The sequence below is a fragment of the Lissotriton helveticus genome, chromosome 5_1, assembly GCF_964261635.1.
Source record: "Lissotriton helveticus chromosome 5_1, aLisHel1.1, whole genome shotgun sequence".
Classification (NCBI taxonomy): domain Eukaryota; kingdom Metazoa; phylum Chordata; class Amphibia; order Caudata; family Salamandridae; genus Lissotriton; species Lissotriton helveticus.
In genome coordinates, this window is record NC_136065.1 from 667,280,722 (window position 1) to 667,302,121 (window position 21,400).

A 21,400-nucleotide genomic window follows, 5' to 3' on the forward strand; every position below is an offset into this window, starting at 1 on the left:
AAAACTCCGGGTTATCATCATTGGGCCCGTACATGATGATAACGCATAGCTCCAACCCTTTGCCCCTACAACTGGTGATTGTGTATCTACCATCCCCATCAGTTGCCAAAGGCTTCCAAGTTAAGCGCTCCTTTGGGTTAAACCATGTAAGTACCCCTCTAGCATGGGACGTGAAGCCTGCAGCGTGGACATTACCAGGCAGTCCCCTGTAATTGAGCATGTGGCTGCTAGTAGGTAGATGTGTCTATTGCAGCAGAGCTATATCTATATCATACCTAGCTAAGTATTGTAACACCTTTCTGACTTTCCTGTGGTCGTTAAGGCCTCTGATATTCCACGTAACCAAGGTCAGCTTATCTAATATCGTTGCGTGACTAAGTGTGTCAGATGTCATCCCTCCACCAGCTCTTGCCATAATGCGTCATGTGTCCCAAAATCAACTATGATCGGCCTGTGTGACGAAACACAATCAAGATACTCAACACCCCAACAATCAGCGTGCCTCAGTCTCCAGCTCCCATCGGCACAACTCCCCTCCCGCCCATTCCCTCCCACGCCTGCCCAACCCCAACTAGGCCGCGAATCTACTGCAATCCCCTCCCTTCCCTCCCTTAACCCCCACTCAAAGCAATCCGCAAACCCCCCCACCTACACTCAACACCCTCACCAACCAAATTCTGCGGTACACACTGGTGGGCAGAGGTAGCAAGCCCAATTCGAGTCCAATGTAAGAGTCAAAAAAGCTCTCATGCTGTATGCCACCCCCGCCCCCGTCTCGGTGTACTTGTGTCTTGGGCACGCCTTCGTATCAACCCTGAGCGGTGCCTGCCCTGTCAGCCATCATGTACAGTCACCCATCTTCTGCAGCCGAAACTGCAAGAGTAACATAGTCCAAATGTAGCAGAGTCCCCGAAAACCCCCCCCAAAAAAACAGCAGCACAGTGGCCCATGGACAAGGCTTCAGTCCTGTTCCTCGAGCGCACTCCCTGCCTCCTCAGGATCTCTGTGCGGGGAACCCCTCGACTCCTTCCTCCACTCCTTCAGCGCCCGCTGTAATGCTTTGGGATCCGTGAAAATAAGATATTTCCCTTGCCTGTTAATGCGCAGCTTCGCCAGATACAGCATAGCGTAGCCAGTTCCCATGTCTCTCAGCTGCCTCTTCATCGGGAGGAATTGTCGTTGTGCCTCTTGCGCCCTGGCAGTGAAATATGGAAATATGGAAATGGTGGAGCCCTCATGTTGCAAGGGTTGTTTCTCCCATGCTAGGCGGAACGCCGTATCCCGGTCTCTATAATTTAACAATTTCGCTATAATAGGTCTTGGTGGGGCCCATGGTTTAGGTTGCGGTCCCAAGGAGCGGTGCGCTCTTTCCACTTCAAACATCGCAGAAAACAAAGTGTCACCAAGCAGTGCCTTGAGAAGCTTCTCTATGTATAGCTCCGAGATGCCCATCTTTGTGGTCTCCGGGAGTCCTATAATTCGTAGGTTGCAACATAGGGACCGTGCTTCCAAATCTTCCGTCTTATCCATCAGTGCTTGCATGGCTTTGGCCATCTGTTTACCCTCCGAGTCGAGGGCTGTCTGAGCCTCCTCCACCTCCGTGATACGCCGCTCCGCCATGTCTACTTGCTCCGCTTGTTTGTCTAGGCGTTCTGCCATACGGTCCATACGGTAGGTTAAAGCATCCATCTTGGTACCCAACGACGCTATACCACCCTTAAGGCTTTTTTCCATGGCCATAAGCAGCCCTCTGATGTCCTGCGGGGTGGTCTCTTCCGACTGGTCACTCTATCCGGCGCCCTTTGCCGTTGCGGTCTCCACACACAGTTTTAGTGCCCCTTGGATCGAAGGACAGCATCGGCTGTGAGCTGTCCGTGCGCCCCATTGCAGCGGCTCCAGGCGCAGGTCTGTCTTCGAGGGAGACCTACGCCAAAACCTGTCTCTCAACTGCGGATCGCTTCTTCTCTGGGCACGCGTCGGATGGCAGACCAGGTGTGGTCAATGTACCGTGGATTCCTGAGGTGGCAGTATCTTCCCCCCACGATGTTGACCAGTGCTCACGCGCTCCAATCCAGACAGGCCACCTCCACCTGCGTAGCGTCTCTCACTAAGGGGCGCATAGATTCATGTACGAGTAGGTGGGCGAGGGGGGGGGCCGATATCGAGGCCCATCCGTCACTCCAGCTTTTTGCGCCCGGGCCCAAACCGGATCTCTACAGGGTGCACCACTCAGCACAGCGCCCTGGTCCTAAGTGTGCTCAAGTCACAGCCAGACTGTTCTAAAACATGGCGGCCTTCTGCAGTTCCCCCGTGCACTATCCAAGTATCATCCACACCTTGCCAGGCCAGGTAGGTACCCCCACGCTTTCGCCGATCCCCCCCGGGACCAAGGGCGAGGATGTTGTTATGTCCCCCCGTCTGCTCTGCGGGCCCGCGCTCCAAGCACTGTGACCCAAGGGTGGGGGGGCCGCTGACCATGCTGTCTCCGGAGTAGATGGAGGGGCCCCACTCACTGCGGTGTCTCTGCTGATCTTTACGGCACAGTGCCGTGTGCCGCAGGCCCTCGTGCAAGGTCCAGCACCTCCTAGGGCATCGCGAGGCCACCAGAGGCCCTCCGGGGCCGGGTCTTGCTCCACCGAGGTGGGGCGCTCTATCCGTGCTCCTCCGCCTCCCCCAGCTCTCCCCACCGCGGCCGCTTCTCTCCCCTGGGGCTCCCCTCCACTCCTGACCTTCAGCGCCACGACAAACTCGCCGCCAGCCTCCGCAAGCCCCCAGTCACGTTGCTCCCGGTGGCCCTTGCCTGATCCGGGTTCTTCCGCACTCGAGGGCGTGGATCTCTCCCGCGTCCCTCCGCTGTCGGCCGCAAGTGTAGTTTCCGGCACCAGGAGACCAGCAGGCGCGTCGGAACTGCACCGTGTCGTTTCCTGCTGTCTTCCGCCCACTAAATCTGCCAAAAGTTGTGCTCTGCAATCGGCTTGAGCCCAGGATACCTTAACGGATGTGTGGCGAGACGGTGGAGCTTGCAGCCTATGTGGCCATCTTTGTTGCTGGCTAGCTCCGCCCACCGTCTTTTGACATTTTTCAATGCAGATCAGATTGGTGCTTGCTGAATGAAGAAATCTCTTTGGGGCATATTGTGTTAATCTTTTTTGTAGGTGTAGTGGACCCTTGCAATGAAGTGCTTTAAAAACTATGTACAAGGACTTGAAAGCTATCCTCTGTTTTATAGGTAGCCAGTGAAGTTCCTTCACAGCGTTCGATGTAGGCGATCTTCTAGGTCTGTCTAGAGCCAGTTTTGTGGGTGATGCTTGGACTCTGTACAGTCTGTTTACCAGATAGTCCGGAACTCCTAACAGTAAAGCATTGCAGTAGTTGGGCCTGCTTTGCACTATGCTGTGTGCAATAAGAGATTTCGCATGTGGGGCAGAAGAGGTACGAGTTTCTCCAATTCACGAAGTAATGTGAAACAAATGCTTGCAATTTGTTTACGTGACTCTCCATGGAAAGTTTGCCATCAAAGTGGACCCCCAGATTGCACACTGTTTCGGAGTAGTTCAACTCTTTACCTGTTGTTAGTGCCCAAAAGGTATGGGGGAGTTTCATGGGAATTTTGTTTTCGTGGCAGCACAAGAACTTCATTTTATCTCCATTGAATTCAAATGAGTAAGTGGCCAGCCATTTAACAATGTTGCTTATGTAGTTCTGGAAGGTGCCCAGAGCATCTTGCCTATTGCTTTTAATAGACAGGATCAATATAGTTGCTATACCCAGCATTTAAGATCTGTCAATTAAATGATGACCAGTATGAACTTTTAACCCCTTCGATGCTCATGACGAGCTCAGCTCGTCATGAGGTACACCTCTTGTGTGCTCATGGCGAGCTGAGCTCGTCATGACCACACCCATTTACATTAGGGCCCAGCACAGCAGAAGAAAGTTTACAGCAGCCATGGTGCTAATACCCTCTCAGATTACTGTTAAAATCTGAATTTAGTAGTCCTTTATTGACTTCTGCCTCCTCAGAAACTCCAACAATCTCACATTTTGTCACCGGAATCTGTTCTCCAGATCCTCATTCTTCTGCTGAAGTTTCCTAGGATAGCTTTTCTTCACCAGTTGTTATTTCTTGTAGGATTGTTCCATGTTTTTGACCCATATTCTCTAAATTATTAACGATAATTCAAATCTCCTCACTTTTTTGCCCCCACTTGCTCTCTGTACTGATTCCAGATTTGTTGTAATACACTCTGGGTTTCACAGAGTTTCTCCCTTTGTTTTTCTTTTCAGACCTAAGATCAGGCTGTAACCTCAGCTGGATCATCTTTCTCCACACTGGATATATTTTAAAATTCAGATTGGCTGAAGAAATCTTCAATTACAATAACATTGTTTCTGAGCTTAAAAGGCTTCTCTTCTCACTTTGAAGATTGGTCATCCCTGATCTTCTCAGGGATTATTTGTGTTTTGGGCCGGGCTGATTTTTCAGCCAGTGTTTGAAAGTGGTTAGTTAACTGCATATTTGGTGAAATCGAGAGTTGCTGAGACCTTCTCAGACTTTAAGTTAGCAATAATCTTATCTTCTGCAACTCCTCTACTATCCTTGCATTAAGGCTTTCTACTTGCTGGACAAATCTTGTGTTGCACCTTCAGCCCAGCTTTCATATGAATGTAAATCCTTGGAGATCTCTAAATATGGGATATATTCTTGTAGCAGTACTACTGGGAAGCTTTGTCTCCCTCTTATCTCATGAGTTGCCCTAACTTATTGTTGGAGTGACACCGTTGTAGTTCTAGTGATTGCAATCCTACTAGTTTTCACCTCTTTTTATGTGTTATTTTTCTAAGACTTTGAACTGAGAGTCTCCATCTGTTCACTGCCCCCTTTAAATGTGGTAATGTGGTGGTTCATTACAAAGATGTGGAACAAAGCCGTGAGCAAGGCTTGCATTGGTGTTATTGTCACTGCACTTTGCACTTGGTTTAAACTTTCATCATCATGTGTACTATTTGCAGTGCAATTTAAAGCAGTTCTACTGCTGGTTTCTGATCAGAAATCACTAGTAAGTATATTTGAAAGTATTTCCTCTTTCAGTCTGCTTGGATTGCTAAGAGGCTCAACTCAGCAAGATGAGCCTGCTCGTAACTCTGCATTGTCACATTGTCTAAATCTAGATTAAGGGGCATTGTGTGTTCTGTTTGTCATATTAACCTGTTCTGTGTATTGTTCTGGGTTTTCTCGAAAATAGAGAATACATTTTGCTACTTTCAGCTCTATTAATTCAATAATGCGTCCTCCTACTATTGCAATATTTTTTAGTTTGTCCTACCTATACCTTTCCTACATAAAGTCACTACACCGGTGCTTTTCAGTAAAGTTTTCTAATTTAACATACTTCCAGATATTGATTTTCCCTCTGGCACCTTTAGAGCCAATTTTATCTCATCTACCCCCTTTATCCATTCACCTCTGCATACTGGAAGAGTTTCTCGAGTATCCTGCTTCTAGTGGCTCATATCTCCAGTTGGGCCACTAATCCCGACTTCTGCATCGCCATCTCTTTTATCACCAGGACCCCTCTATCTTCATTGCGTACTGACATCGCCTTTCTTAGATCTTTCTTCGAGTATTGTACAGGCTTAGCCAGAAGCAGAACCAGCTTCTCCAGCTAGTTCCCTCTCAGTCTCCTCTGCGGACTCAGTTTGTTGCATCTTCTTAGAGAATTCTGCTTCTCTTTCTGAGCCATTGCAGAATTCAAGGATGAGGCTTTGATTGATTGGTATGTTGCTAGTGGGAGGGTGGTACTTCCCTCCTTGTTCGCTACTCGCAACATTGTCTTCAGCCCTCTGGCCAGCTATGCTACCTTATTGGGTCCTGACATTGCCTCGACCGTCGATTTCTGGACCTTCACCGTTTTAAATGAGCCTCAATCGCAATACTTCATGCAGCACCCTGACCTTCATGCTACAGGGCTGCTGTCGAGTTCAAGGTACATTGATGTCTATCAGAGACGTTTACAGTGGCAGGATGTACAGCATACACAAAGCTTATGGGAGGTGCTATTTCCTCTGCCCTGTCCCAGTTTGTTCTGACAAGAACATTTCCAATGCTTTGGAGTTCCAATACCTTAGCATAGTTTTCTCCTTTTCAACCTCTGGCTATTACCGTACAACTACACCTAATCTTCTCATTAAGGCAGTAGTCATTTATGAGACCTAGTGGGGCTGCAGCACTCATCTTCCAGAAACAGCCTGGCACCACTGACTAATTAAGCAGATTTTAGAAAATCAGTTAGCCATACACTCTTGCTTTCTCTGTTTGCATCACACACATGAACATTGTTAATGAGTGTGAGAGTTGTTAACATACGCCAAAAAAAAGCCTCACAGGCACAATGTGTGACAATGAATGCTGAGAAGAGGACAAGAAACTGCCTGAATTTAAAACTCTGACTTCTCCGCACTGAACTGTGGCATTTAGCTTACAATGCACCAGGTCTCTGTCTGCACATAGTGCAAAGAGCTCACTCCTATGAACACATCCCATGTAGTAGGGCAGCCCTAGCGAGTGTTTGTTTATGTGTGTGAATTTCAGTGTGCACATTTGTGCCTGTGTGTGAGACAATATATGCCTGCATCCAAAATATGTTTGTGTTTATGTCTATGTATGGTTGTGTCAGTGTATTTGTGTATGTGTATTTCTGTGTATGTTTTTGTACACATGTACACATGTTCATGTGGGTGAATCTCTTGGCATGTGACAGAGACTATAACGGCACTTGGTTTATCTTGTTAGTAGACATTAGTAACATCTTAGCTTTCCTGTCCTAGTTAAAAGTGTAGAGGACAACACATATTTATCAAACACACAAACGAAGATTGAATGAATGCTTGCAAATATTCTAAACAATGATAGCATTCCAGCATATCATTCAGAGAAGACCTAGCTTGGCAGTTCGGGTTGGAGGGTTCCTATTGGAAAAGGATCAAGGCTGATTTGCATACGGCTCGGATTAATCTGAGGTGTCATTAAGGAAAAGAACATTAGGTTGAAATGCTACCCAAGCAATTGCCAGTGGTTAGACAAATTGCTAGCATTGCTCCCATCAACTTTTGTGTGTTTGATGTAACACCCCAAATGATCAAGCGTATGCCCGGAACTGTATCCTGTGTTCATTGTGCCACAGGAGCCAAGCTGCACCTGAGTGAAGAGGCCCAAATAGGCTGAAACTGGTCATGGCTTGCCTGTGATTGGGTTTAGAGATGACCTGGCTTGGAAAGTTGGACCAGACTGTTGTTATTGGAGTATGACCAAGGCTGATTTCCATATGGCCTGGTCTACCCTGAGAGTGCAAAGCGGACAAAGTAACAATGGTTTGGAATGCTATGCTGAATGATTGCCAGTGATCGACAAGTTACAAACTTCCTCTCATCACCTTTGTGTGTTTGATATAACATCCTAAGTGGCCTAAGTGGCCAAGGACATACCCAGAAAGGTATGCCTGTGCCACAGAAGCCAACCTGTATCTCACAGAAGAGGCCCAAATATGCCAAAACCAGTCTTTAGTTGCTTGTATTCTGGTTCAAAGAAGACCTGGGTATAATCTGAGGTTTCATGATGGGTAACAAAAACAGTGGATTGAACTGTATGTGTGTTAAATTTGGGTAATTTGCTATAGGGCTCATTATGGGAAATTGTGGGGAAATTACGTTAAATTAAAATCAAATATGTGAAACTTCATTCTAATGTCTATTTTTGAAGCAAGGAAGTATTTCACGATAAACAAATTACGTGACAAAATAGTGGATCTCATCTCATGATGTCTCATGGCAACGCAATGCTAAAGTCATATTTACCAAGCAACACAAGTCTCTGCCTTGCATTACTCTTCCCTGGCAAGGAATTCCATTGGTGGAGCGTGGGTGTTCTCATGAATCCACCAATGGATTTTGGTGCATCCCCATATTTACCAAGACTGGTAAGCCTGGGAATGCATTAAAATACTAAGGGGTCCATTACGATGTCAGGCGGTTTGCCTCCGCCAGGCTGGCGGTGGCCACCGCCGGCCTGGCGGAGGCAAACCGCCCGACATCGCAAGCCCAAATCCCCTCCGCCAGATTAGGATGGCGGAGGGGAAGGCGGCGGTGAAAAACACCGCCCGCCTGTTTTCCGCCCCGGTCGCCTTGCGGCTGGGGCGGGAAACCTGTAACATGGTGGCGGTGTCTGTAAGACACCGCCCGCCATATTACAATGGGCTGTGAGGCAAGCCTTTCCGTGGCGGCAATGCCGCCACGGAAAGGCAGGCGGTCTTCACTCTGGGGGCACCCTGCGGACCCCCAGAGTGAAGGATAATAGGGGGGTGCACACGGGGGGGGTACCTGTGGTACCCCCCTGCCTTTGCCTAATGAAAGCGGCATGCACCGCGCGGTGCATGCTGCTTTCATTATGAAAATGGTGAAAAGCATTTTCAGCATTGTGGCGGGCGGTGCAGAGAGCATCGCCCGTCACAATGCTGTAAATACAGGATGTGCCCGCCACTGTGGCGGGCACATCCTAATCTCACCCCCGGGACCCCCGCCTTATGGCGGGCGGTCCCATTCCCCACTATGGTGACGGGCGGACAAAGTCCGCCCGTCATCATAATGACCCCCTAAGCCTTCCAGATAGAGGCACAATGAGAAGAAATATCCTTATTTCTCCTTGCTGTTTTTTACTTTCTGTGTAGCACACTAGAAAGAGGACAAAGCCTCAGAGAATTGTTTTTTGTGCAGGACGATGTCCTTTCCTGCACAAAAACAATCCTGTCTGCAATGCAAGCACCCTTCCACCATGGCACAAGGGAGCCTGTATTCGTTGTCACATGTCCTATTAGCTTTGGTTCCAATGTTTTTGTTATTCTGTGGTTTTCTCCCAATTGTCTTCAATATTGGTACTGTCTCCTGGGTGTGGAGGCGCTGACCCAGAGCCTCAAGGGCCCCCTAGGTCATAAGGTTTTCCCATTTAGGGGGACGAACACCACCAAACTCTAAAGAGATTGATGTATCTTTCCAAGGCTAAGAATCTCACTTTCCCGAAACATGAGACACTCATTTCCCTGGCACAGATTCTGTTCAGCTGCCTTTCAATTCTCGTTTGGATCCGCTGAAGCCGGAGCGTTATAGACCTATCTCCCTCCTTCCATGGGTGACAAAGATCACAGAGGCTCACGTGAATAACATCCTAACAAAACATCTGACCTCTGCACACCTATTGGATCCTACACAGAATGGTTTTAGATCTGGGCATAGTACAGAGACGGCACTCCTATATATGGTTGAACATCTCCGCTCTGTACTAGATGCAGGTCAAACGGCGGCACTGGTCTTGTTAGACCTTAGTGCCGCCTTCGACACTGTATCCCATGCCATTCTTATTCAAAGGCTTGGTGAGGCAGGCATATCTGGCAAGGCGCTGGATTGGTTCAAATAGTTCCTTTCGGATCGATCCTTTCAGGTAGTGGTGCCACCTTTCAGATCTAAGTCTCATGCCATCACCCAAGGAGTTCCGCAGGGTTCGGCGTTGAGCCCCACTCTCTTCAATTTATATGTACAACCTTTGGCGATGGTTGCGAAGAGTTGGGGTCTCACAATGGTATCATACGCCGATGATACCCAGTTGGCGGTGGTCCTCAATGGGGACCCTGACCCACTGGCTTCAAACTTTGCGGATGGTCTGAGGGCTGTTGCTAGTTGGCTTACAGCCAATTGTTTACAGCTCAACGCCCTCAAAACCGAAGTGATGGTAATGGGGAACCATCCTGATCTGTGGGGTGCGAGTTGGTGGCCCAACGAACTGGGTCCCCCCCCAAAACCTGTTGCCGAACTAAAAAACCTCGGCGTGTGGCTAGATTCCAAACTAACCTTCGCATGTCATACTAAGAAGGTAGCATCTATGTGCTTCGGCATCCTGCGGGGTTTGAGGCCTATCCTCAAATTTTTTGATGCCCCCACACGCCAGATGGTGATTCAAGCTAGCGTCTTATCGAGGCTTGATTATGCTAGCTCGCTGTTTTTAGGCGCTAACCAGGCGGAGGTCATGCGACTCCAACGGGTACAGAATGCGGCCGCCAGGGTTCTGGTAGGCCTACCTCGCTTCTGTTCAGCCCGCAGTACAATCTCTAAACTGCACTGGCTACCTGTAATTAGACGCATAGAGTTTAAGACCCTTTGTTTTGCGTTTAAAATTCTTATCACTGAGACCCCCACTATCCTCCAACATCTCCTGACTCTGTACACTCCTTCACGCAGTCTTCGCTCTGCGGGTCAAAAACTAGCACTTGTCCCACGTTTCCAAAAATGTAGATTAGGTGGTCGATCATTCACGGTGCTGGCTTCCAAGCTCTGGAACGCGCTTCCTATCCACATTCGATCTCTAAAGGATCTTTTTTCTTTCAGGAAAGCAGTTAAAACCCATCTTTTCCCCTTGCCTTATTAAAATTCAGTTACTCTTCTCGTTTCTGTCTGTTGTGTTACCTGTCAGATATAGCGCCGGGACGCCCCTTCGCTGGGGCAGCTGTGCGCTCAAAAAATTGATTAACATAACATAACATAACTCTGACTAGTTTAGGGTCTTTTTTGGAGTTTCCAATCAAAAGATCATGAGGAATAAGATTTTTAAACCTGTAACAGAGTAACTCAGTTTTGGTGAGGTAATTGCTGTCCTTCATTTTACAGTCCTGCGTTTGTGGTCTGAAAGAGACCTTTCTGAATGCTGCATTTCTTCCCCATACAAATCTGTCACTATACATATGTCTACATGATTATAAAAGTACTTAATGATACACGTAAGCTATGTCAAGATAAATGTTGTCATTTGATGTTTCTAATGTGGTGTCGAGTAAATATGTATATAAGACAATAAAAGAATGTAATAATAATTGTAAGCTCTGTCATGTTAAATGTTGTTATGTAATGTTTGCTCATGATCCAGCATTCATCATTGCACACTTCCCTATTTTGAATAACCAAAAACTGCTAGAAGTCTCATGGACCAACTAATGCCAGGTAGAAATGACTTAAATTATGTGTATAAATAAATAAATAAATGCTTGCAAGCATTGTTTGAATCACTCCTTTGTTACATTGAATGCATTTAGTATTGTGTTTCTTATTTCTAGGAGTGATCCGGTTTTCATGGTCATCTCATGGTCACAGATGGTATATGCTACTTATGTCAAGAGGACCTAGTTTTATCATTGTATTTATGGTGCATAACTAATTTATTGTTTATAGCGATTTGTGTGCGTTTTTTTACTATATGCACTTCATTTTTACTGATATTTAGAGATATTATATAAGTAGTGCAAATTTAAAAAAAAACACATTTCATATTTTTATTGTAGCTGTCACAATTGTGTTGTACTGTGTCTGGGTACAAACTTTTGAACTAGACCTTGACTTTTTATTCACGGTCACCTGAGGAGTCAAATAGGCAGGAGAGGCCAACTTTCCCCGATTACCCAGAAACCTGTTTAGCAGGAAGAAAGGACTGGGGGAAAACCTGACAGCACCGTAAAAGTCATTATTATTTAAGAATTAGAATGCCATCAGTACAAGGTGAGAAATTACTATAAAAAAGTGCCCATGTAAGAGGTACAGTAGACTTACATTTACCTTTATTATTTCAGCCAATCAGCAGCCCACGTATTCCTCTATTCATTCAAATCAGCTTGTCTTTGAAAGCAGTATTTTGGCAGCTCTGCATTGTGTTTTGACTTGTGCAACTTTAGTGGAGGCTGTTTTCTATCACGCTAAAGAGATGCAGGCGAGCACCATCTGTTACTGAGACATTTTTTAAACATTTCTATTCCTAAACATTTCTATCAAAGAAACCTTTTCGACCACAACAATAAGTAGTAGAGATCAAAGAGGATACTCTGAAGACCCCCCCTTTGCTACACGCACGACACACACTGACAATTATGTCTTCCTGTTTCTGTCTTCCATGAAATCACATATCTCAATTCCCAGAGCAGCCTTTGCCTTAAATCTCTCCACTCACACTCACCATTTTACGCTGCCTGTTGCTGAAAACTGGTAAGAGCCTCTTTCGATGAGACATACAAAAATGTTCAGACAGTAATAATTTTGAAATCCACAAAAAACGTGCTAACGCTCTACAGGGGTTTATAAAATAAATAGGCCCTTGTTGAGAACTATAAGGAATATCATTGTAAAAATAGCGGGGGGAAAAGCTATCATTTACCATAATATCATGATCCTATAATTATAATGGTAAGTACAAAAATATTGAAAAAAAAGTGTTGACACCGCTGTCAAAAAATATACAAATATATTGTTTTTTATTAAAAATAGACTTTAAAGTAGTAAATGTTAACTGTTTGTTTACACAATTTTTATATAATGTAAATTGAATATATTTGACTAATATTTAATACTATATATATATACACACATAGAGATAGTTGAACATAATTAAACAATATTTATTTTATATTATTTAAGTTTTTTAAATGTTGAAATTTAAATGAAAATATAGGAATGGATATACGCAATAAGTAAACTATAAAACATTGAAAAATCCAAAACATAATTACAAAACATACTATAACATTTTAAAATTAAAACAACAAAAACAATGCTATAAACTCTATTATACCAACATTATTAAAACAATTGGAGTCTAAGAATAGTAAATATACTATTCCCATGCTAGTTATGCAACAGTAGGGAGTGTTTTACTTTGGAGAGATAACATTCACTATTCCCACTCCAGTCTGCGCAAAAGTCGGAAAGGGTTGGATGTCGGAGTGGTGAAATGTATTATTCCCACTAAAGTCGAAAGCATTGGATTTCAGAGGGGTGAAATGTACTATTCCCACTCCAGTCGGTGCAACAGTAGAGAAAACGGATTTTAAAGGGGTGAAATTTACCATTCCCACTACAAACAGCACAACTGTAGGGACAGTGTAAAACTTTGGAGAGGTAAAATGTACTATTCTAATTCCAAACTATGCAACAGTATGGAAAGCATTGGATTTCGTAGGGGTGAAATCTACTAATCCCAATCTAATCAGCGCAACAGTAGGGAAAGTGTTGGACTTTGGGGAGGTGAAATTTACTATTACCACTCGAGTCTGTGCAACAGCAGGAAAAGCATTGGATTTTGTAGGGATACAATTTATTATTCCCACTCGAGTCTGTGCAACGGTAGAGAAGACGTTGGATTTTGCAGAGGTGAAATTTACAAATCCCACTCCAAATAGCAGGGGAAGTGTTGGACTTCGGAGGGGTAACATTTACTATTCCCAGTCTATTCAATGCAATAGTAGGGAAAGCATTGGATTTCGGGGGGATGCAATGTACTATCCCCACTCCAGTCAGTGCAACAGTAGAGAAAGTGTTGGACTTTAGAGGAGTAAAATTTGCCATTCGCACTCCAGACAGTGCAATAGTAGGGAAAGCGTCAAATTGCATAGAGGTTAATTTTACTATACCTACTGCAGTCCAAACAGGATTAGGGAAAGTACTTCACTTAAAACACATTACGAATATAGGTAACATCATGAATGTAAAAAAATGGAACTCTTAATATAAAATGTTTTAATTAACTTATAAAAAAGGAAAAACATTAAACCTTTTACCATAATGAGTATTCATTAAAATAATTATCAATTAATAAATAATTGTCATTCAATTATTAATTACCTTGCAACTCTAAACCCCTACAAACCTAGCATCCCACACTTAAAATATAACTTTGAAAATCAATATTCCATAATTTACATATTTAAAATCAAGTAAATTATCAAATTACCAATAATTAATTAATTATTACTTAACTTCCCCGCCAAGACCTCATACAAGCCTAGCAGCCCCCAAATAAAATATAACTGGAAATGAAATAATTAAATAGTCCATAATTTAAATATTTAAAATTCATTTAAATAATAAATTACAAATATAAATAATGATTAACTAAATACCTTCCCACCCAATACCTCTACAAACCTAGAACCCTGCAACTAAAATATTAGTACAATAATTCAATATTCCATATTTTACATAATTAAAAATTATTAAATAATTAAACATTATTATTACTTAATTTCCCACCCTTGACCACTCAGCCCTTAACTGAGATATAAGTAAAATAAATAAGTATTCCATAAATTACATAAATGAAATCAATTAAATTATTAACAACTAATTGTTAATTCATTATTACTTAACTACCTGCTATGGCACTATAAATAACCACAAATTATCACTTAGAATAACAAGCTAGATATAAAAAAAATAACCTTTTTATAAACAACAGTAACATAAAATTAATATATCCACCTAAAATGCATTCAAATAATTTGAAAAATACTTTTTTTACCATTATAATATTGAAAGCGTTATAAAAAAACAATATTATTAAGATGATATTACTTACCTTGAAAACCAATATAATTGTCAACTATGTTTGTGTATCATATTTGTGTATCACAATATTTGTATTCCAAAATATTTCTCCCTCCTGATATTTTTAATCCTTTGTTTTGTCCAAATACTATTTAGAACATTGAGTAAAAAATCACTTAAATGCTGAGTCCTCCACACCCCAAATTGTTACATTGATTTTTCTGAGACCATAATGCAGAACATTATTTACAGTCTGGAATACAAATTTGACTTCGTCTTTTTCAAGGAAATCAATCTGTGTGTGTCCAGTTTAAGGAGATTTAATGTAAACAAAGTTAGAGAATTCCATCATTTTCAGAAAATTTTAGAATGCTTGCAATTGCTCATGTTTCTAGACAAATGCAATAAGGTAAGTTTCAGTGCAATTTTACATTTTACAGACTGTCCCGCTCCTGGTTGTTACTTGCGCCCTTCTGTTCCTCTCTGTGTTGTTGCTTGACCATCCCCACCCTTCCATCCCTCACTATGTTGTTACATGCCCACTCACCCCCTTCAGTTCCTGTCTGTACTATTGCTAGACCCTACTCACTTTCCTTATGCTGCTGCTTGCTTCCTCCCACCCTTCTGCCCTCCCTGCATTGCTGCTTGCTCCCTTCCACACCGCTCTGTACCATTGGTTGCCCCCTTCTGTGCCCCTCTGTCCCATTGCTTGACCCCTCCGACCCAAACCTGCATTGTTGTTTGGCCCCTCTCACCCTGCCACCCCATTCTGCATTGCTGCTTGCCTCCCAACCCAGTCCTGCATTATTGCTTGCCCCGCCAAACCACCCTCATCATTGCATGCCTCCTTCCACCCTCCTGTCCTGTCGGAAAAAAGAAACATTGTCACAGCCAGCAGGTCTTGCCTATGCGGCCTATTAACTTTGTCAAGGTTTTTAGTGATGTTGCACAGCAGCATGTCTACAGTGTAGAGTGGCTAAGTTTAAAAAACAAAACAATACTGACTTGATCATAGCATGAGGGTGGCAAGGGGGGCACCTACACTCTCTGTGTTGCATTCCTGCCCTCTCACCAGAATTTTTTTTTTAAAGTGCTATGACGTGACCAGTGCTGGCTACGTCATACCTCTTTTATTTTTTTACTTGAAGCAGGGCTGCTGTGCAATATGGCTAAAAATGTTGGCAAAGTCAATAGCTTGCATAGATGAGGCCTATTGGCTTTGCCAATGCTTGATTCTTTTTTTCTTCAGCAGTCTAATGGAGTACATGGGTTTTCAGGTCTTTTCCTCATGTGCTGCTCCCCCACCAAAATGTTGCGCTCCTTTACCCACCGTTGGAGCTCTCTGTTTTGCTCATCCACCGTGAACACCACCATCCACCCCACTCCCAATAAGCATCCAACATCACAGCTCTGTGCTCAGTCAGGCCAGTCAGCTCGTCAGGTGGTGGAAAGCCTAGGCCTGTCTTGTTGAGTTGAGCACACTGGCCCACCAGTGGAGGACATCAAAAATTAGCTGGCCCTGTTTAAATAAAATAACAGGTTCTTTGGAGGCTGGTCACCAAGTATTGGAAACAGATTGAGAGTGGTCTCAATACTAGAGTCTCAAGGATAATTTCTTTTGAGGGCCCTCAACCACACGATTACAGTCTGCGGTGTACGTAACCTCCACTTAGTGTGGTTTGGTGGATAGCGTCATCATTGGGTCTGTCACTTGAGCGTCCTGTTCTCAAAGTGACTGCATATCCTCAAACAGGAGAGACTGTCTGGATATCGACAGTGGTGAGTGAGTTAAGCTTATCTCCTATATTGTAGGTAAATCTTTATTCGAGGGAAAGAAGAGAAAAGATAGGGATATGACCAGTGCTTTAAATGGGCCACTACTGTCCGGTACGGAGTACCGGCACTTTTTTATTTTGGGAGGGAGAGTACCGGCACTCCTCAAGAGAAATGCTATTCTTTTAGTTGGAGAGTACTGGCACTTCTCAGAAACAAGCAGGTACTCTGCTACAGAGTACCTGCACTTATATTTTTCCACTTCAAACACTGGATAAGACTAAAAACAGGGGAGGGGTTCAATCAATCAATCAATCAGAGTAATTGTAAAGCACGCTACTTACCCGTGAGGGTCTCAAGGCGCTGAGGGGAGGGGGGGTGCTGCTACCGCTCGAAGAGCCAGGTCTTGAGGAGTCTTCTGAAGGCGAGTAGGTGTTGGGTCTGCCGTAGGTGTGTAGGGAGGGTGTTCCTGGTCTTGGCGGCGAGGTAGGAGAAGGATCTTCCGCTGGAGGCCGTTCGTTGGATGGGGGGACAGCGGCGAGGCTGGCGGAGTGGAGATAGGGGGTGGGGGTGTAGAAGCTGAGTCTGCTGTTCAGGTAGGCTGGTCCGGCGTTGTGGAGTGCTTTGTGTGCGTGGGTGAGGAGCTTGAAGGTGATCCTCTTGTCGACAGGGAGCCAGTGTAGGTCTCTCAGGTGGGGGGTGATGTGGCTGCCGCAGGGGACATTGACGATTAGTCGGGCGGAGGCGTTTTGGATGCGTTGTAGTCGTCATAGGTGTTTGGCTGGGATTCCTGCGTAGAGTGCATTGCCGTAGTCCAGTCTGCTGCTGAGGAGGGCCTGTGTCACTGTTCTTCTTGTTTCGGTAGGGATCCACTTGTAGGTCCTGCGGAGCATGCGGACCATGCGGAGCATGCGGAGGGTTTTGTAGCAGGAGGAGGAGACTGCTTAGACATGGAGAGGGAGGAGTCGAGGATGAATCCTAGGTTGCGTGCGTGGTCGGTGTGTGTCGGTGCTGTTCCCAGTGTTGTCGGCCACTAGGAGTCATCCCAGGCTGAGGGGGTAGGTCCGAGGATAAGGACCTCCGTCTTGCCCGAGTTCAGCTTCAGACGGCTGCTCCTCATCCAGTCGGCGACAGCCTTCATTCCCTCGTGGAGGTTGGTTTTGGGGGTGTGTGGGTCCTTGGTGAGGGAGAGGATGAGCTGGGTGTCGTCGGTGTAGGAGATGATGTTGAGGTCGTGATGGCAGGCCACTTGTGCGAGGGGGGCCATGTAGTTGTTGAACAGCGTCGGGCTGAGGGATGAGCCCTGGGGGACGCCGCAGATGATGTCGGTGGCTTTGGATCGGAAGGGTGGGAGGCGGACGCTCTAGGTTCTGCCGGAGAGGAAGGACGTGGTCCAGTCAAGGGCCTTCTCTTGGATTCCGGCTTCTAGGAGGCGTGTCTTTAGAGTGTGATGGCAGACCGTGTCGAAGGCGGCTGACAGGTCCAGGAGGAGGATGAGGGCTGATGTTTTGCCGTTGTCTAGTTGGCGCCTGATGTCGTCTGTGGCGGCGATGAGGGCTGTCTCGATGCTGTGGTTTCATCTGAATCCGGACTGAGACGGGTCCAAGATGTTGTTGTCTTCGAGGTGGCGGGCCAATTGCATGCTGACGATTTTCTCGATGACCTTCGCCGGAAACGGGAGCAGGGAGATGGGCCGGAAGTTCTTGAGGTCCTTGGGGTCCGCCTTGGGCTTCTTGAGGAGGGCGTTGATTTCGGCGTGATTCCAGCTTTCCGGGAATGTCGCTGTTTCGAAGGAGATGTTGATGACCTTCCGTAGTTGGGGTGCGATGGCTGCGTCTGCTTTGTTGAATACGTGGTGTGGGCAACGGGTCTGACGGAGATCCTGAGTGGATGGAGTTCATGACCTTGCGTGTCTCGTCGTCGTTGACGTTGGACCAGGAGGTCAGGTGGTTGGTGCTGGTGTTGTTCACAGGGGAGGTGGCGTCTGGTGTAGTCGGGGTGGTCGTGGTGTTGAAGCTGTTGTGGATGTCAGCGATCTTGCGGTAGAAGAAGATGGCTAGTGAGTCGCACCGTTCTTGTGAGGGCGGGATGTCGTTGGTGTTGGCGCTGGGGTTGAGTGGACAAGTCATGATCCACAACACCTGGTGATCGGGTCAACATTTTCCGCCTAGAACAGCCCTAAAGGGTCCATGACCTTCATCAGGACCAACAATATTGGGGCCCTAGTCTCTTAAGTCTTTCTGAAAGGAAACAGGGGTGGGTTCACATATCTTTCTTAGGCCCGATTATGATGTGGGACCAACGTCTGTCGGAGCCCTCCAGCCCGCATCGTCATAGGCTGGTCGGTCAGAAGGGAATCCAAATTGGTTTTTCGAATGGCCTCTGACGGGCTCAGAAAGCCCGTCCTCCATTCGGAAAACATGCAGTAATCACTCAGCTGGCTCTTACCAGCCAAGGGATTACAATGGCAGTTTCCCTCTGCATTTCTGGGAATCTGCCTTTTGGGGCCCACAGTAGGGCCCCCATGGGTGCAAGGTTGCCGAATGGTGTGCTCCTATTGATCCCTGCGGCAGGCACCTTTAGGTGCCTGCTACAGGGTGCAGGGATAGACTGCACACCTGTTCTTTACAATGAGAGCATGCATTTTGTTCGGAATGCATGCTCCCCTTGTAAAGTATAGGATTGCGACCGAACAGGGTTTGGTCGCATCCCAATTCCTGTCTGGAACCGACGACCGGAGGTCGTTCAGTTCCAGTTCCCAACCAATGTCGGACGGACTCCAGGCCATGCAACATTGGAATCGGCCCCTTAACCTATGTGCACACTTTGCTCAAGACAGTCAGTGGTGATGAGCTTTGTCTTTAAGTCTACACCTCAACCAGACACTTCGAATGCTTCATGGTGGGTTATTTTTGGACAATAGGTAAAGCTTTGCTTGAAACCCTCAACAGCAGCCTTCCTGTGTTCCTCTCCACAATTGAATGCTCAACAAAGTGTGCTCATAGACAAAGATGGGTGTGTGAACTCACACCCTCCCTCTTTTAGCTTTTGGCAAGCCCTATGAGACTAGGGCCCCAATATTATACACTCAACACCACCCCTGTTTTTAGTCTTATCCCTATATTTCCTCTTCTTTCCCTGGATATTTACCTACAAGATGGGAGATCATTTTAACTCAGTCACCACTGTTGATTTCTAGACAGTCTCTCTCTTGGTGGAGGTTATGCAGTCACTCAAGTGACAGATCCAATGATGACGCTATCCACCAAACCACACTAAGTGGAGGTTACATACACTGCAGACTGCGATCGTGTGGTTGAGGGTCTGAAGGTCTCAGAAGAAATTATCCTTGAGCCTCTAGTATTGAGAACGTTGTGGTTCTTTCCCCCTTCATATAACCACTATCATTTGGAAGCTGATAGGACCTCGGCCTCTTCCTCCCTCTTATTGATTAGAACTACAACAGATTGAGAGCCCCTTCATTTATACCTCTACTTTGTTAGTGACCTTTTATGATAAATGACTTTGCTTCATAGCAGATGGTAATTCAAGTTTTATTATAAATTGCCATTTTACTAATTCAAGTTTATTAAAAAAGAGTCAGGAATGCAGTGGCTGTGCTCCAATTTAAAATAGGATGATGGAAATTGAAAGCTTTGAGGAGAGAAATAATGCTGCTGGTGCAGGCATCCCCACAGCAGGCAACGATTAATTTGTTGGACCAAGCCAATCTGTGAGAGGTAAGCAAATGGTTCGATTCAACCTTCATGGATGGCTGCTTCCTCGCGACTTCAGTCTAAAGAATATATATAAAGAATAATATTAAATATAAACTTAAATATTCTTAAACCATTACAACCACATAGCATTCAGGTTGGGCCTAATTTGTGTGTGCTTTTTTCTAGGGTCTGGTTCAGACAGAGAACACTGCTTTGTGACTGGGACTCAATGAGGGCAAGTGCTGACCTTTGAAGTTAAAAAAAGTTCTAAAATTGTTTTTATAGGGAAGCAATTAGGGGGTCCCAACTGAAAATGTTAATTTGAAGTTGGAGAGAAATGTCATTGTGTTTCTGTGTTTGAAGTCTGAGTGTGATGCATTTTAAAAAAATGGGGTTTGGGCTTTTAAGGAAAAGGGTTGGCAAGTAGCTTTAGTCTTGTAGTTCATGTATTTTTCACAGACAAATAAAGAAAGAAATATCCAGTTTCAATATGTCTTTCAATACTGGTGTTTATTCTGTTTCTGAGTCCAAGATTTGGGCCGTTAGGTTACAGGATCAGTGCAACTGGTTTTTGTTTTCAAACTAGGGAATGACCTATGGTTGAATCGCTGATTCCCCAGTTAGATAAACTTCTTTATCATCCCGCAAGCATCTGTAAGCGAATGGTAATGACCACACCTCATGAAGGAAAGTACTGCCTAAGGGTTCATAGCAGCTTAGGGGGTAATGCTTCATGCAGGAGCTAAATTTAAACAAAGTAAATGGTAAGGTTACTACCCCATGGATGAGCCAGACAGCAGCTTCAGTTTCGGCCAAAGAAAAAGGTGAAGGCACTAATTTTTCAATATGTAAAAGAGTGTATGTAGCAACTTTCATGGACATAAATTGCTCTTTGTCTGTTAAGTTAAAAGGCAAAAATAAAGATGACGCATTCAAATCATCCAAAGGAACTTTCCCCATCTTAAGAGTTTGTAATGTCCATGCAAACTGCATTACTGAACGCAATTGAATCTGGCCATGATACAAAACAGACACATCCTCTTGTACAATAGCAACAACAGATTAAACAATACTGTCCAATGTGTAAATGCGGGAAGAAAGTGTGTTAATACTATTATCAACTACAGCAAGGACTTTTTCTAAATTAGCCTGGTCTATCACCCTTAAACGGAAAGCATCCTCAATTTGAGACAGCTTCCATATTTCATTATAGGTTGCATAAATAATTTGTTTTGATCTAGCCCCAGCAGGCCCCTTTATTAAATCTGTCAAGTCAATGTCCCCCGATATTAATGACGAATGTTGTTTTACTGACGACACTGTTGAGTGTTTTAATCAGGTTTGACATAATTTTACAACAAAGTAGGTGGTAAATGAATGGGAGTTTAAAAAAACGTGGATCAGGCCTATCCTGTGTATAGCCAGGGGCCTTGTCATAGAAACGGAGTTGGCAAGCATCTGAGCTGGTCTGCCAACCAACCAACCTAGGGGGTCTTACTCAG